This window comes from Thermobia domestica, chromosome 7, assembly GCF_964235325.1.
Source record: "Thermobia domestica chromosome 7, izTheDome1.hap1.1, whole genome shotgun sequence".
NCBI classification, from domain to species: domain Eukaryota; kingdom Metazoa; phylum Arthropoda; class Insecta; order Zygentoma; family Lepismatidae; genus Thermobia; species Thermobia domestica.
Window position 1 is genome coordinate 284,583,946 of NC_137460.1, and position 15,722 is coordinate 284,599,667.

At 35.3% G+C, this 15,722-nt stretch overlaps 1 protein-coding gene across 1 annotated transcript in view; it reads right to left on the reverse strand.

Annotated features, from left to right (window-relative positions):
- The window catches only part of LOC145690988 (uncharacterized), a 34,589-nt gene that overhangs the window by 4,235 nt on the left and 14,632 nt on the right, over positions 1–15,722 (reverse strand). The gene's annotated exons all lie outside the window — the stretch shown is intronic.

Below are 15,722 nucleotides of genomic sequence, written 5' to 3' on the forward strand. Positions count from 1 at the left end.
TTACATTCAAATATTTGAATACTCGTTTGTTTCAACACTTGAACTATCCAATTTTAAGAACTAATACTAGTAATAATAATCTCGAAGCATATTTAAAAATTAATTACTTATTTTCGCTCAGGTCATACCATCACAAGCAGAAACGTGATATTAGGCAAAAAATACTTTGGTTTTGTTTAATGTTGCCCATGAAAAGACGATTTCTTCATCTAGACTCTAAAACAAATCAAACAAAATCGGGATTAGACTGAACATTTTAATGCTACCCGGGACAAGCTTAACTCACACTATCGTCATGCTTTGGAGATGAGAATCGAGACGAGACGAAAAGTATCGTAAACATTTCTCGTCTTATCTCGATTCTCGAAATAGTGTATGCCACTCTTTAGGCAACAATTGCTCTGTAGACTCAATCTTATACATTCTTTTGTTACTTTGGATTTCAGAGCTCACTGAATTATGGTCTGTGTATATATTTTTGTAGCAAAGCTTATATAATTACATCTGCAAACTCTACAAGTTAGTTTATTACAAGCTTTAGTGTTCAATTATATTCCGGTCTTTTTATTACAGTTATTTTCCTGAAAACGTACAGTAGAATATTTTCTACACGAAATATTAGCGGAAAGCTTTCGCTGAATTTGAGAGGTGTCTTACGAAGGTACGGAACCCCTTGCCCGAAACCCCTACGTTTAAGTAAGTTTTGCCAAATTTTAAGGCAACTTTAAAACTTTTAATAGCATTATTACATTATTAATATTATTATTACTGAAGTGTTGTAAATTTAATAGTACAAACTATTCCACCCAGCTACCGCCTAGTGGGGACTGTGCTGTGCAAACGTGTTCACATGTTTTCTCCGTGTTCTGCCTTCTCCCACTTTCTTTATTCCAATATTTCTTTCATTCTCATCATCGACGTCTTCTGTAGCTTAGCCGGCATAGCCATTACTTGAAAAGGAATTTTCTTACGGCTCTTGAGAGTTCAAAATCCCTACTTTCTACACCAAATTTTCCTCGAAAAATTTCGTTATAACATTTAACTAGTTGTAAGGAAACTTTCCGTTATAACATTTAGCTAATTGTAGAGAAACTATCCGTTATAAAATTTAGCTAATTGTAGAGAAATTTTCCGTTATAACGTTTAGCTGGTTGTAGGAACATATGGAGAGGCCATGTGCTGTTAGTCTTGACACTTCTCTCCAATACCGATTATTTTGTAACTTCTGGCTTACACTACGGGCGATTTTACAGGCTTTAATACAATGTGTCCTCAACGGAATTTATTATTATTATTATTATTATTACTGAATATTTGAGACCTTAATGTTACGTCCTACTGCAATGCAAATAAACATACTGAAATTACGAAAGTGAAAATAAATTCTTTGGACCCTATATAAGGATGAATTGAGTTATGAGAGATACTTTGCAAAGAAAAGATAGGGAAACGGTGTCAGCTACTGGATAATGTGAAAATCGAAAATTCGGATGCCTTAAAAGAAACTAAGTAGGATTTGTCATCATCACAATACCCTTTCTTTGGATAAAAAGCATTGGACTATGTATTCGTTATATTGAAATATTCTCAAAATATAAAAAAATAATAGTTATTATTTATCAATTTCTTTTGAACGAATATATGGAACTTGTAAATGCCGAACGAAAACACTATTATTATTTCTAGTAAGGGTGGAAGAGCACTTAGTAACAGTTCCACAATCACGTTTCAGGCAAATTTATGACTCATACTAGGCCTGAAGAATGACCCGTTTGTATTAATGAATTGTTTGCGAAACAAGGGAAGTTTTCAGACAGTAGAAATCGAGATTGTAGACTATGAAGTCATGTAATTACATTTTGAAGGAAGTCGTTCCAACTCTAACTTGTAAGAACGAGACAAATTGATATTTTTTCATGTTATTATACATCAGAAATATGAAAATTCTAAATTATAATTTCTTTCTGAATATCCTCGGAGGATCGAACCGCGGACCCCTAACACACGAAGCGAATGCTTAAGCCACTACCCGCTCTTTTAAGTAAGAGTCAAGAATCACTCGTCTATATACGAAATTCCAAACGCTTACGATTTCAATGTTTTATTAACCATGAATCATTGATTTTGGTCATGATAAAATAGCGCAGTCTAGAGAATTCAAGATTAAATTTTAAAAAGACAAAAAATATCTCTGTAACTTATCTCTATTATATTCGGTTATTCTAGTTTTACAGGTAATTTCAATAACCTTGAACGACTGGGACACGAACACAAATACAACGAGGGCTTTTTATATCTCAAAGGCTTTCCCATCGGGAATCGAAAGTGAGACCTCGCCTACTAAACAATTTGATGGGTGGAGTGCCTGGTTCGTTCCCAAGGCAAGTAAGGTTGAGACGGCCAACATAGTGCTCGTGGGGTTTCTCGGGACACGCCCAATTCCTCATTCCACCAATTCGTCCATCGTAATTCACTTGCTTCAATCATAGTTTTCCTTAACCTAACAGACATAATCGTTTGACATTAAGCGATTTCATTTTCAAGCTGTTAACCCAGACCAATCCGAATCGAAAAACAGTTGTATTTTCTGTTGCTCATTAACGTTTTCTCACAAAAACAATATGTAGAAAAAGTCACGGCGAATCGTAATTGCATTCAAAAATGAAACAGCAGACTAGCAATACCTTAACCTAAAATGAAAGCATTACATACCGTTTGGAACTTTTTTAAAATCTGTACGGATATTCTGAAAAGTGCCACAATTGGAGTTAGTCATCGAGTCGGTGGGTCAGTCGATCGTCGGCCAACAGTACGCTACCCACTGCCACCGACCACCACCATGACCCACTAGGACCCACCACTCAGCATGACCCAGAAGTATGTATTTTCTGCACACGAAACTACATATATGACAGATTTAATTCTCATACTTTGAATTTGTTTCAAAGCAGTCGCCATTACCTGGTCCGTCACGATACATATGATATCAGAGTTAACTCAGGTACATACAAAAATACTCATATTGTGCTATGTGTAATAAACATTTCATTATTATAAGTGAAAATAGAGACCCGTTCACTAACATTATTTATATATGAATACTTTTAGTGTCAGAAAATTTAAAAATCGGAAGAGGTTTTTGCAATTGCAGCTACAAGAATCTGTCACTATGATTAAAAGAAACAAAGGGACGATATAACAACTTCCAAAATTTTGCACAAGATACGTGATTTCATGAAGTATACCAATTTATAGTTGCGTTTTTATATAATCTGATACCTTGAGATAGTAAAATTTGCGTATATTGATATGTAGCTACGTAGTTACATCTGATACATTCTAATAAAATAAATACTTTTGAGAAGCATAGAGTTTTCAATTTCTTGTACTCTTTATGTACTTATTTGAAATACATGATATAATGATTCCAGAATTTCACGTTAAGATAATATGAACAAGAATTAGCACCTTCGTTACTCTTATATTATTACTAGTGCTTTTATGTTTGTGCTCTCAACATAGAATTTATCATAACCTGTTGTAATGCTATTCGCAGAAATCGAAATATTTACTAGGTTTGGAATACTGCTTTACAGGATTTTTGCAAACAATGCCCCTCGAGTGTTATTAATATCGTGAAACACTCTAGTCATTATTGTTTCTTTACGCTAAAGTAAAAAGGGCGTGCGAAGATAAATACTACACTGTGAATACCGAAAAACTGGAGAAATATGTTATGCATCACATTATAAAATACAGGGAGCTGAACTGTTTGAAATGTATAATTTAATATGCTGAGCGTGCTCATTTAAGTGGCATTTTATTACGTTACGTTCATTCAAATGGGTATCATAAAGACGGGAAGAGGATTAAAATTGTACGTCGAATATTATAATCTGAGTGGTCTCTTGTTAGAGAAAGGACAGCTGGCACACTAGCTTTTTTCCTTTTAAAAAAGTATTGCGTGCAGCAGAGTTTTCGGAAATAAACATTCAAGAGAGAAAAGACGAACAATCTGCATACTATACCTCAGTACAAAGATTTGACATCAATCTAATCTGGTATTAGTTACAGAAATGGCTGAATCAATTGATATTATATTTTACATGTCTGCAGTTAGCCAGACATGTAATTCATTTACAAAAAATTTATCTTTTCTTACGTTACTGTTACTAGAATGAAGATCCTACGAGTAAAAGAACATATTTAAGTTTTACGCTAAAAGTTGTGAGTGGATTATGCTTAGGAGGTGTTTTTACGCTATACCAGTGAGCAAGTGATCTATTACTTACGAGATGAAAACGGGCAATTTCCGCAGATTTCATAATACATAAATTTACCATATGATATAAAATTAATATGCAATGTACAGAACTTCGTCACGCATTGCCTGATGCACTCAAGTGATCACAGTTTTGCTAGCATAAAAAGAATTATAGAAAAATTACGTTTTCAAGGGTATATTGTGAAATTAAGCTGTAAACTTCAAATCAACTTATAGACTTCTTAACTGTTTTAACAAGTGCTACGTCAAAAACAGAAAAAGGCTTGTAGTATACGACTTAAAAAATTATTTACTGGGAAACAAAGTATTTTCATCATTTCTCTTTCAATCAACGCCTTTATCCTTTACGGACGTGCTTCTTTACTTATATGAAACAATCTACTTATATGGAGAAGTATATCTACGTACTTCTTGGGAAAAAATATCGAAAAATCACTATTTCTTCCTCCGTAATTCACATTAATATTACCTGTTTCATTCCCGCGTTACTACAATACAATACTCACGGAAGAATACGTACGGACACTCTTCACTAAGTATATCCATGTACCTTTAATGGCGTCATACATAATATACCATCTTTAAACACAAACTTGGAGGAATAAAATCACGTAATACTATATGTTTAATGTTGTAATGAACACCGGACACTTATAAACACTTACAACGACAAAACTACAAAATAATAATAATAATTAACATTTGAAATAAATTTTCAATAAAATCTTTTTTCCAGATTTTACCATCGCATTTCGAAGAAAGTATACATTTTATTTATACTATTTCAGACAAAGTGTATTTTCTTCGCGCAAATGCGTCTTGAAGTTAAGCTTTGGTTTTCTGCACATTCTTTTGCAGAGGTAGCACCGTCGTGATCAGATGTTTGTTTCGCTGGTTACAAGGAAGTACAACATACTGAGCATACGTTCGCGAAATTGTGAATGAAGGCCGAAAGAGTCAATTAATTGCAACAAACGTGACCTTCATTTCAAGTTTTCATTGTAGTTTTCACTGTGTAATTTTAGCAGTAAATATTAAAAGCTTAAAAAGTAAAATATATACTTCACTTTAAACTTAAGTATACATTCAAGAATATACGAAACTCATTCACCCAGTGATTAACCAAACCCGAAGTCCCACACCTCATAAATTTAACTTCTCAACTGGATATCATCCTACACTAAACCATGGCAACTTGGATTATTAGAGCCCATTCTTAGAGTATCGTATTTTATAATATTATCTTATCGCTTTTGACACACCAACCTTTCACAAAAGTTTTACAGTGCACCAGCATATTACTGACGCAAGTGACGTGACCCGCCTATTCTAGACATATCAATTTCATTATTTGTGTAAAAATATGTGATGTCTTCCTACAGTAAATTTAACTACATATATATATAGCACGGAAACTTTCTTTCGTTCATCTCACGCTAAGTAAGTTATTCAAAATTTAACGTCTTTTTCCTGATTGTTAATATGCATTTTTAACCCTTTCAGCCCTGACTTATAAAATTGTGCAGGTAGATAGAATCACCAATATATACAAAACAGGTTGAACATGCACAATTGTGCAGGTTAATTTTTCCGAAAGCTAATAGTTAAAAAAAATTAAATCATGTTTATGAGGATTAGTAGATCAAACTAGATTATGGAAACCACTATGCTTTCTTTCAATTTTTTGAGATAAAAGAGATGATCATCCTTTTCTCAATCTGGTCTTTCTGTAGAATTGTTCAGAGTTCAGATGAGGTTTTGTAAGGCCGGTCAACAGATATTTTCTCCTTCCTAATCGATTGCAAGTAAAACTGTAGCTTCGTGATACGTCTATTCTAACAACTAAATTTATTCCAGTGATTAAAGCAACAGCCAGCAATTACAATAATTATTATACTTCCAAAGCAAATTTCTCCTGCAAAGTGATGTTACTGATATTAACCATTAGACTTTTACAAACTAGTAAACTTTGGGGACACACATATCAACTGAAGTCTGCTGAACCGGACGAAACTTTACTTACATAATTTTTTATGCACTAACGTATATATCATTATATGCAAAAAAAAAAATGACTTAAACGGGAATCAAAGTCATGAACTTAAAGTTTTTTTGTAAGTCCTGGGTTTTACCAGAGAGCTAATATCTTGAGCTTTTATTTATATACTAGTTAGTAGTGGGAAAGGAGCGGGATAATATTGCATAAAAATGGAAAAAGGGAATAAAGAAGTGTTTAAAAATCTCTCAGAAATATTTTTACACTAAGACAACTATAATGATCAAGTTCAAAAAGTTACAAAATTCCTAAAATATTTGCGTTTATGAACAGTTGATACTGTGTTAGCGGAATGGGTGAAATAACAAACGTAAATGCCGGAATCGTAAAATCTTGTTGTGGTTAGGACATACATCATTGGCTGGAAAACGAACAAAATAACAGCATTGCCTAGTACTAAAATAATATTTCAGGTCAGGATAAAGGTTAAAATTTATGGCAGTGAAAAAGAAAGTGTGAAGGCGGCACATTTTTTATTAACCATTCACATAACTTCTGCAAAATATCTGTTACATAGCTACACGTTCTTTATGCGTGACTAAAAGTTTCAACCTGGTGGAGTGTATTAAACATGTTATACAATATGCAAGTTAAACAAAGAATATCGTTTCACAGTGTGAATCTAAGACTTCCAAAATATGGGAATTCAATACTCAAACTTGAGGTAGTACATCTGAAACATTTTGTTCCCATATAGTAAGAAGATCAAAGAAGGAATCTGTTCCTTGGACGCTGGATCTATCTCAAAAATCTATTACTAGTTATCCGTTACTCTTTCACTTCTATAGAGATAAATGTTGAAAAAATCGTTAATTAGAAGCAAATCTATTTGAATATAAAGTTAAGGAAGAAGATAGAAGGTATCGTTGGGACGCTGATCCGATCGCAGAAGAGCTGCTCGACATCTTATACAGTTTTTCTCTATGAAAATTAAATAGCTGGATTACTAATCACTTACCAAACAACAGCTGCTACATACCTATTACCATTTTCGTTTTGTAGCGATAAATGTTGAAACCGGAGACGGATAATTTTAAACATGTCCAGTCTGAATAGAATTTCAACGCAAAAAATAAACATACTATTTGAATACAGAATCGATTACAGCGAACCGCAACGTGATAGATTTTAGCATTCTACCTCTAAGAAAATAAGTATTGAAATTGGATGTAGTAGTAAATTTGAAGTACTTCTGGATTTGACAGTGTCGTGAATAGTCATTATGTATTATATTCAGACGCTCAATCGCTTGCAGAAAACTAATTCTGGTTATCTGCTTGTTCTATGGAAAGGAACTTGAAAACTACATCGAATCGGATGTAACAGTAAATTTCAAACCGGTCTTTTTTGGAAGAGCTCTGTGGTAATCACGATATGTCCAATTTAAGAATTGAAACTATTCCAGAAAGCCGCACTTCGCTGTCTGTTACTTTCTCAGTTCTATAGGGTTTAAATGCTGAAAACCGAAATGGCTAATTTCAAACGCTCACGGTTTCAATAGAGGGTGGACGGAGGAGATGGACCTATTCTTGAGAATCTGAATCGATTGTACGAAACCGTATGTTGATATGTGTAATCGTCCTTACTCTACAGAAATCAGTATTGTAATTACCAGTTTAGAAAATTTCAATAACTTCCGATTTCGTAACGTACTGTTGGTTATGATATGTCTACTACAGACCCTCAATGTCTGTTACGGTTTCCATCCTACGATAACAAATATTAACACCACAAATTGTTAATTTAAATCGCCCCGCTTTGAATAGGGTTTAGTGGAAAATGTGGAACCTTATCTTAGAACGCTCAGCTGATTGTAGAAACGCAGCTCTATGTCTTACCGCGATTGTCATATAGAAATAATTATTGAAACCTAAATTAATATTGAATTTGAGCCACTTCTTCTCTTGGTAGAGTGTTGTAGTCAATTTATTTCCGAAGCCCAATTGTTTTTTGCTATGTTTCCCTTGCTATGTTTCCGTACTCTGGTAATAAAAGTTCAAATTGGAAGTGGCTAGTATAACCTAGTTTGATTTGATTAAGATTTCAACACAGAAGATGGAACCTATGCTTGCCATACTTCATCCTGTGCAAAAAGTCGCTTCCTGATAGGTGTTACAGTGTTCTTTCAACGGAGATCAATTTTGTTACCAGTAGTACTAGTAATATCCAGGATAGTAGTGATATGTTGTTTTGAGATGCAGAATTCTTTGCAGCAAATCGCTTCTCTTTTCCTGTTACCGTCTTCGTACTACAGCAATGAACGATGAAACCGGTACTGAAACTGGCAATACAGAATTTGGAAAAGAGCCCATTTTGGCAGAGCGTCTACCCACTCATTATGTGTTGTGTATAGACACAGGATCATTTGGAAGAATCATTTCTCGTTATCGTTTACCGTTCCTTTCTACGGTTTCATTAGCTAAGTCTGAAACTAATGGCTAGTCTGAAGAAATTTCGGTTTGAGTATACGGTTAACCGAGGAAATTGAATTTATTCGAGGGACGCTGAAATATTTATAAGAAACACCTCCATGAAAGCATTTACCGTTTATTCTACACAAAAATTACTTTTGAAATTAGAAGCAACAGCAAATTTGAACCATATTCGTTTTTGGTAAGGTACATTGGATAGTATGAAATTGTGTTAAGACGCTGAATCGTTTGCAAACAAATACTCCTCGCTATATTACAATATTCGCTGTACAGCGATAAACGTTGAAATTTTAAATGGTCAAAAGAACAAATTCAGGTTTGAATAGATAGTTAAGGAAGAACGAACCTATTACCATATAATTAAAAAATAGTCGTGATATAACGCTAGACTCGACACCAGTTTTGGAATAAAAGATAATGTAAAAATGTGTGCTAGTCCAAATAAAACCAATACAAGTTTAACACAGATACTTTTTATATTTTATCAGAATAATAATCCATACGTCATTTTTGAAGAAAAAGAACTATTTGACAATACGTGTACGTCCTTAAAACTGATGCCACCGGCACTAACAGTGAAGTGAGTGGAAGGTTCAGCTGCATAGCACACACTAGCAGTAACATTCGGAATAAAGGAAAAATAACGCATTGGTGTAAAAAAAAATGTGCTTTGGCATCGTTCTATATTTTCTGAAAAGATATCCTTACCTAATCACCGCTAACCTATGAACACTAAAATTGAAACATATAAATAATTATTAACAATTGTGAACATACAGAAATACATTTTGAAGAAAAGATAGGAAACTGTATGTATATATAACGAAACCCGGTTTAAACTACCCTAATCCATTAACACATGACCTAAGGTAACATACGTGAAATGCAAGAAAAGAAATATTAATGATATATGTGAGCATATAGAAACATATTTAGAATGAAAAATGGTAAAACTGCTGTCATGCTGTGTGTAATACATTAGAATGAAAAATGTATTTCAGACATCAACGCGCTAACCATCTAACCACCGAATCAACCTTGGAAGTATTGGTTTGTCCGTTTTATTTACTGTCAAAAAATGCGAAATTAAATCAAGATGTAAATTGTTTCGTGCAAAAATTAAGTACTATACACAGCATAACCCCTTAAAGAGAACGTTTCGGTTATCACCGACCTGACGCTCGTCTTTTTGGAGTTTAAAGGAAATAGGACAATTTTAATTTTAAACTTTATTAAATAAGCCTCTTATATGAAGAAACAATCTTGAATCTTTCTCCAGTAGTTTGGTATTTTGTACATTTGTGGTAGTAAGCATAGCTCCGGTCTTACGGCTATATATGGTCAACAAACAGGAACCCTGATCACCTGAGTCCTACATTTCTGGTGACTGATTCTTTAATCTGACTTTCGGGACAATCATCCTCCACTTACGCACTGTTATAACTAAAAGATATAACGATAATTCTGGTCCCGATGCTACGGGTGAAAATCGGGATTTTCCCGGCTGATTTGCTAAAGAACCTTCAGTGCTTTTCACGAACGCCTGGTTGTTACTCGGAAAAGGCACCCACGAAGGCGAGTGGAGTGCATTGTTCTAAAGTAAACACACGTTATAATCTTATGAGTGCTCCAATTGTACAGATTGAGCTTCGCAAACTAAATCGCCGTTTGCATACATGAGAACCATTTTTTTTAGTTTTTCATCAGTGATTGTATTATATTTCCATACGCCTCCGTGTAAAATAATTTTTTTCTAATATTGTCCAGAAATCAGCAATCAAGTGACTAGTACATATGTGTTAGCATCCTAACATTCGTTTGTAATCTCAGATTTGTGTGACGAACTCTGGCTCCAAATCATTGAAGAGGAAGGAATAATTGTGCCGACTTGGACGATCGCTTATTACTATCAGCAGATGACTCCAACAGACCCTTGGAATTATCCGACGTGGAACGCCTGAGATCCTTATAACTGCAACGCACCTGAAGGAGTTGACCGGTCGAAGATTATTGTGAGTAAGTGAAATCTTAATTTATCAATTGTGCCACATAGCCACATGCATTAAAAGAAAATAAAGTCAGATAAAGAGGGAAATAAAAGAAGTCAAAACGGCCCTAAACATATACAGTGAAGGCTGCTTGTTCATTTGTAATCTTTTGATGTTCCTTTAATTTGTATGAATTACATTCAGTATTATTACATTTTCTGTACAGTTTAACCAGGTTTTGTGATTTGCACCGCAAGATAATTTTAGTTTGTTAATATATCTTAATTTGATCATTTGCTCACTTTTCCGTTTTTACGGTATCTATGTTTTGTCTACCGTTCTCCCCAGCTTCGGTTTATGACAAAACGTAGGTATGGAAGAAATCGTGATTTGCCGTAGCAAGGCTGGGATAAACGCAATAAACAAGTGGCAGAGAGAGAGAGATATGTAAAATTTTGGGAAAAAGACGAAAATCAATTTGAAGGTTACGATTATACTTACAAGATTCTATCAACTACCAAAAAACACGACTTCAACCACATGGCGACCGTTTTCCGGATTAAATTATAGTAATCTTCCTACAACTGCTTTTACAATACAATTAGTTATACAGATAACGTGTTGAGTTTTGAATCTGATTAGCCTAGTGTCGACAGCCAATTACCATCAGCTCATGCGCGAACACAATTAATTAAAAATAAAGAACACGGATAAATAAACACAAAAAATAAGTAATGTACATTTTTCATGTAAGTTAAGTATATAGGTTTTGACTTTGAGAGCGAGAGAGAGATTAATGTAGCTTATAAAAATTTTCCTTGTTGATTTTTAATGCTATGTAGATGTGAGTGGATAGCAAACAGCTGATTGAGAATACACACACAAATACATGTTTTACACTATGCACCTTCATACGCATTTATGAATAAGAGAAAATGTTTTGTATATGGTACTAGTTTATATCTGGGTTAATTTTATATTGAAGCACTTCGCAAAGTGAAACCTGAGTTGTGAAAAGATGGATTGGTTGTTAATGGTCGTAATATCAAAGTTGTTTGTTTCATGTTTTAAGTGCATATTTTTTATTTTCGTATTAAACTCAGACATTTATATTTTTGTACTTGGAATTAGTTGCTTGTTATTCATATCAAAATGGAGGCTAGTGTTTTAGAACTCTTTCAAGCAATGTTGAGAGAGGAATTAGAGAAACAATTAGAAACCATTGCTCAGAAAATGAAAATGAATATTGGACGTATAGGACAAAAAATAGATGAATTAGTAGGTTATATCCAGCAGTCTGTAACAGAAGCGATTTGGGAGCGTAGGAAAGAGTGAATTGAATGCCAAAGCTGGCAGTTTACGTAATAATATCAAAGTAGCCAATAACTCCTTAACTGAGGTACGCTCTGAATTAGTTAACGCGGCCAATCATGTTGATTCAGTAACTGCCCCGTTTAAAAATAGTGTAGTGGAATGAAAGAAAGGTCTCACTGGGTCCTATGAATACATGCGAACGGCACAGGTTGAGTGTAGGCAAGCCAACAAAATACAACAGTGCAAGGAAGTGCAAGGCGTAAAAGAAACCGTAAATACTCTTGAATTTGAGCCGGCCCACGTTCTGGAAGATATGTGCCAAATAAACCAGAAAGTCGATTACAGTCAGGAAAAGGAAATATGCAGTGTAGAGATAGCTAAAAAGGAAGAATCCTTACGTGTATCTGTAGACAATTATGTTTCTAATCTAATTGTTTTGCCGGCAAGGGATGCCGATGTTTCACACATGGTAAGCGGTAGCGTTGAGGTTGCGCGTATTCGCCCTCTCGAAGAAGCCAGGGAAGGCTTGAGAGTTGATTGTTGGTTTTGTATGATAACGATGTTACAGTGTTGACGGGTTTGTGTAGCAGGCAAATGATTTTACGCGACTTAACAAATTCAAATTTGTCTTTGTAACCGTGTATATCTAACGTGAGTTGCTTTTTATTGCTGCAAATCCATTCCGCCTTTATCAGCTTTGAGTATTGTAGAAGGAAACGACTTCAAATTCACAGTTGAGAGTGTAAACCCGCCAAGGGAATTGTGTTTTACGTAGTGAACGTCTCGTACATAATCAATCGGTCGGAAATGTTCACCCTAAACAAGCGTAGAAGTAACACATCCACTAAAGCACACGCATTCGAAAGTATATTTACATTATAGAGCCGAAATGTAACACCAAGGTTAAAAAGAAAAATAAGATAGCCAATGATACCCAGTTGAGTTTTCGTAATACATTAGTTAACGTAAACTCGATTTCGAGAAGCATAATCAGCAGAATTAAAATGAGCAGACGTGATCATAATACCAGTACCTCAGATACAACATTTGTTACTTTTCAGTAGCCGAAATGTGTGAACTTTCAAGCTAGTACTCCACTATTGCGAAATTGTAAAGAGCGAAAATTTAAGTGTAGGGCTACTCAGCATGCAGAACAGTTGATTGCTCGTGATGATAACAATGTTCGTCGACCTCCACGTACAGCGTACTCTCAGAGCGCACAACCACGCATTAGGCGTGCCGTAGGAGATAAGTTGAGAATAAAAGAAAAGTGCTTTGGTAAGCATAATTCGGAACGAACTAAACTCGGTCGAAGACGAACTACATGCAAATTAAAGTCGAGCTGTAGGCTAGCTTATTTCGAGTCAAACATGCGGAAAAAGTATACATCGACTACGAAGAGTACTAAAAAGCTTAAGCGAAAACACGTACCAACATTGTATAGTAAACTACATGGCAAATACAGTAATAGGAAGCGCAAACATAAAAAGAAATTTGACAGGTATCGCAATGCAGCGTAAATCCAATCGTCGTAAACGAAGGCGTGTCATTACGTGGAAATTTACTAAATGCGCTGTAAGGAGAAGAAAGGTTCCTTAAATTAAAGAAGCTAACTGGAAAAGTACACGGAAACGTGCTAAATTACAGCTTACAAGCGTAACCAGCACAGATGGAAAATTAAAATCTTAGCGCATAATAGCGTGAACTTCACCTGAACTCGGACTAAGCCCCGGAGGAGACGAGAAATCAGAAATACCGAATTTGAAAAAATGAAATGAAATCTTTAAGTTTTACGTCCCACGCTTATGCCGGTTAGGCTAAAGGAGACGGTGATGATGAATAATGAATGAAATGGTGGAATGAAGAAAGTAGGAGGAAACAGGAGAACCCAGAGAAAACCCACGCACACGGTGTTTGTCCACCACAAAGTTCACTTGGCGGGGGCTGGGATCGAACCCGGGACCTAAGCACCAGAGGTGAACGCTCTACCACTGAGCCACCGCGGCCCCAAATACCGAATTAGAATTTTTAAGCTTTTAGAGAATGGAAAAAATGATTATTGTTTATTTATTTGATTATTCCCTCGAATTTCAAAGGCTACTTTTAAGATTTAAATGTGAGCCCACCGCCACTGACGCGCCAGTCCAAGGAACCATCAATATCGCTCTACAATCAGGTACGTTTACTTAGATGTCATATTTTGTGATCTCACAGCTTTTGGACATGAAAGGTGAATGTGGAAAGCAGAAGAAGGACAGCATTGGAAATTTTAACCCTTTCAAGTTTTTTCGGTCGTTTTCGACCGATATTGTAGTGTCTTAAAGATTCGATTAAAAGAGATCTAAGAATGCTATTTATTTCCGGTTTTTTTTTAATTTTCCAAGAGAGGAGACATTCAAGAAAGCCTTGGAAGGATCTACACGTTTCCGAGCGTCAGAACATAGGGGGGTATGACGTAATTTTACAAAATTCCCTTTTTTTTTTTTTTTTACTGACGTCTAATTTCAACATTTTTTGGTGAGCTTCTCTTTAATCCTAGAATCCTAACATTTTTCCTAAACAATCAGTGGACCAATTAGTTTTTATGAGATTTTTTTCGGATCTCTTCCTCAACATAGAAAGGGGGTTCAGAGGGACAAAAGGGTAAAAAAAGGGATATTTTTGACCTGAAATCCCACTTTTGTGATTCTTGCTCCGCTCGGCTACATGGTAGGGACATTTCAGTAGTACTTTCTGAGAGCCTACTCGATTCTGAAGAGAACGACGTATGAATCATAATCTTACGATAATTAGGGACGTGTCAGGAAATTTCTGAAGTTTGTATAGTATCCTTGGGAAATTTCGGAAATATTCGCAGAAGCGGGAAATATTTTTTCCCGTCGCGTCCTTAGTATTGAAGATAGGAAATTGGTGTTTAGCACAAGTAATTAGTACACTACGTAGTATATTTGAAAGCAATTTCCAGATCTCTATGTTTACCCAGGGCCGCACCAGAGGGTCCCAAAACGGGAAAAAGGGATTTTTCAGCAAAAATTCCTATTTACTCATTTTTTCTCTCCTTAGAGACGTCCGAGGGACATGAGGGTAATACAATCTGGAACCCTGCTCTATTCTGAGGAAAATGGTGTATAAATCGTGATCCTACGATAATTAGGGACGTGTCAAGAAATTTTTGAAATTTATATAGGGTATTCTGGGACATTCTGGGAATATTCCCAGAAGAGGAAAATATTTTTCCCGTCCTTAGTGTTGAAGATACGAGATTGGTATTTGGCACAAGCAATTACTACACTACGTAGTATTTTTGAAAGTAATTTCTGGATCTCTATGTTTACCCAGGGCCGTGTCACAGGGCTCCAAACCGGAAAAAAGGGATTTTTTCAGCAATAATCCCAATTTTCCTCAATTTTTCCCGTCTTAGGGATATCCGAGGGACATGCGAGTGATACCATCTAAAAGGCTACTCTATTCTGAACCATAATTTTACGATTATTAGGGGCGTGTCAGAATTTTTTAACATTTGTAGGGTGCATGTTAGGGAAATTTTCGGCGTTTTTTTGATGCTCTCTCAAAATGGGTAAAAAAACATGGATGGATAGGTCCCATTGTTCATGTTGAGGGAGTAAGGCATGAGCCAACTAGGCACG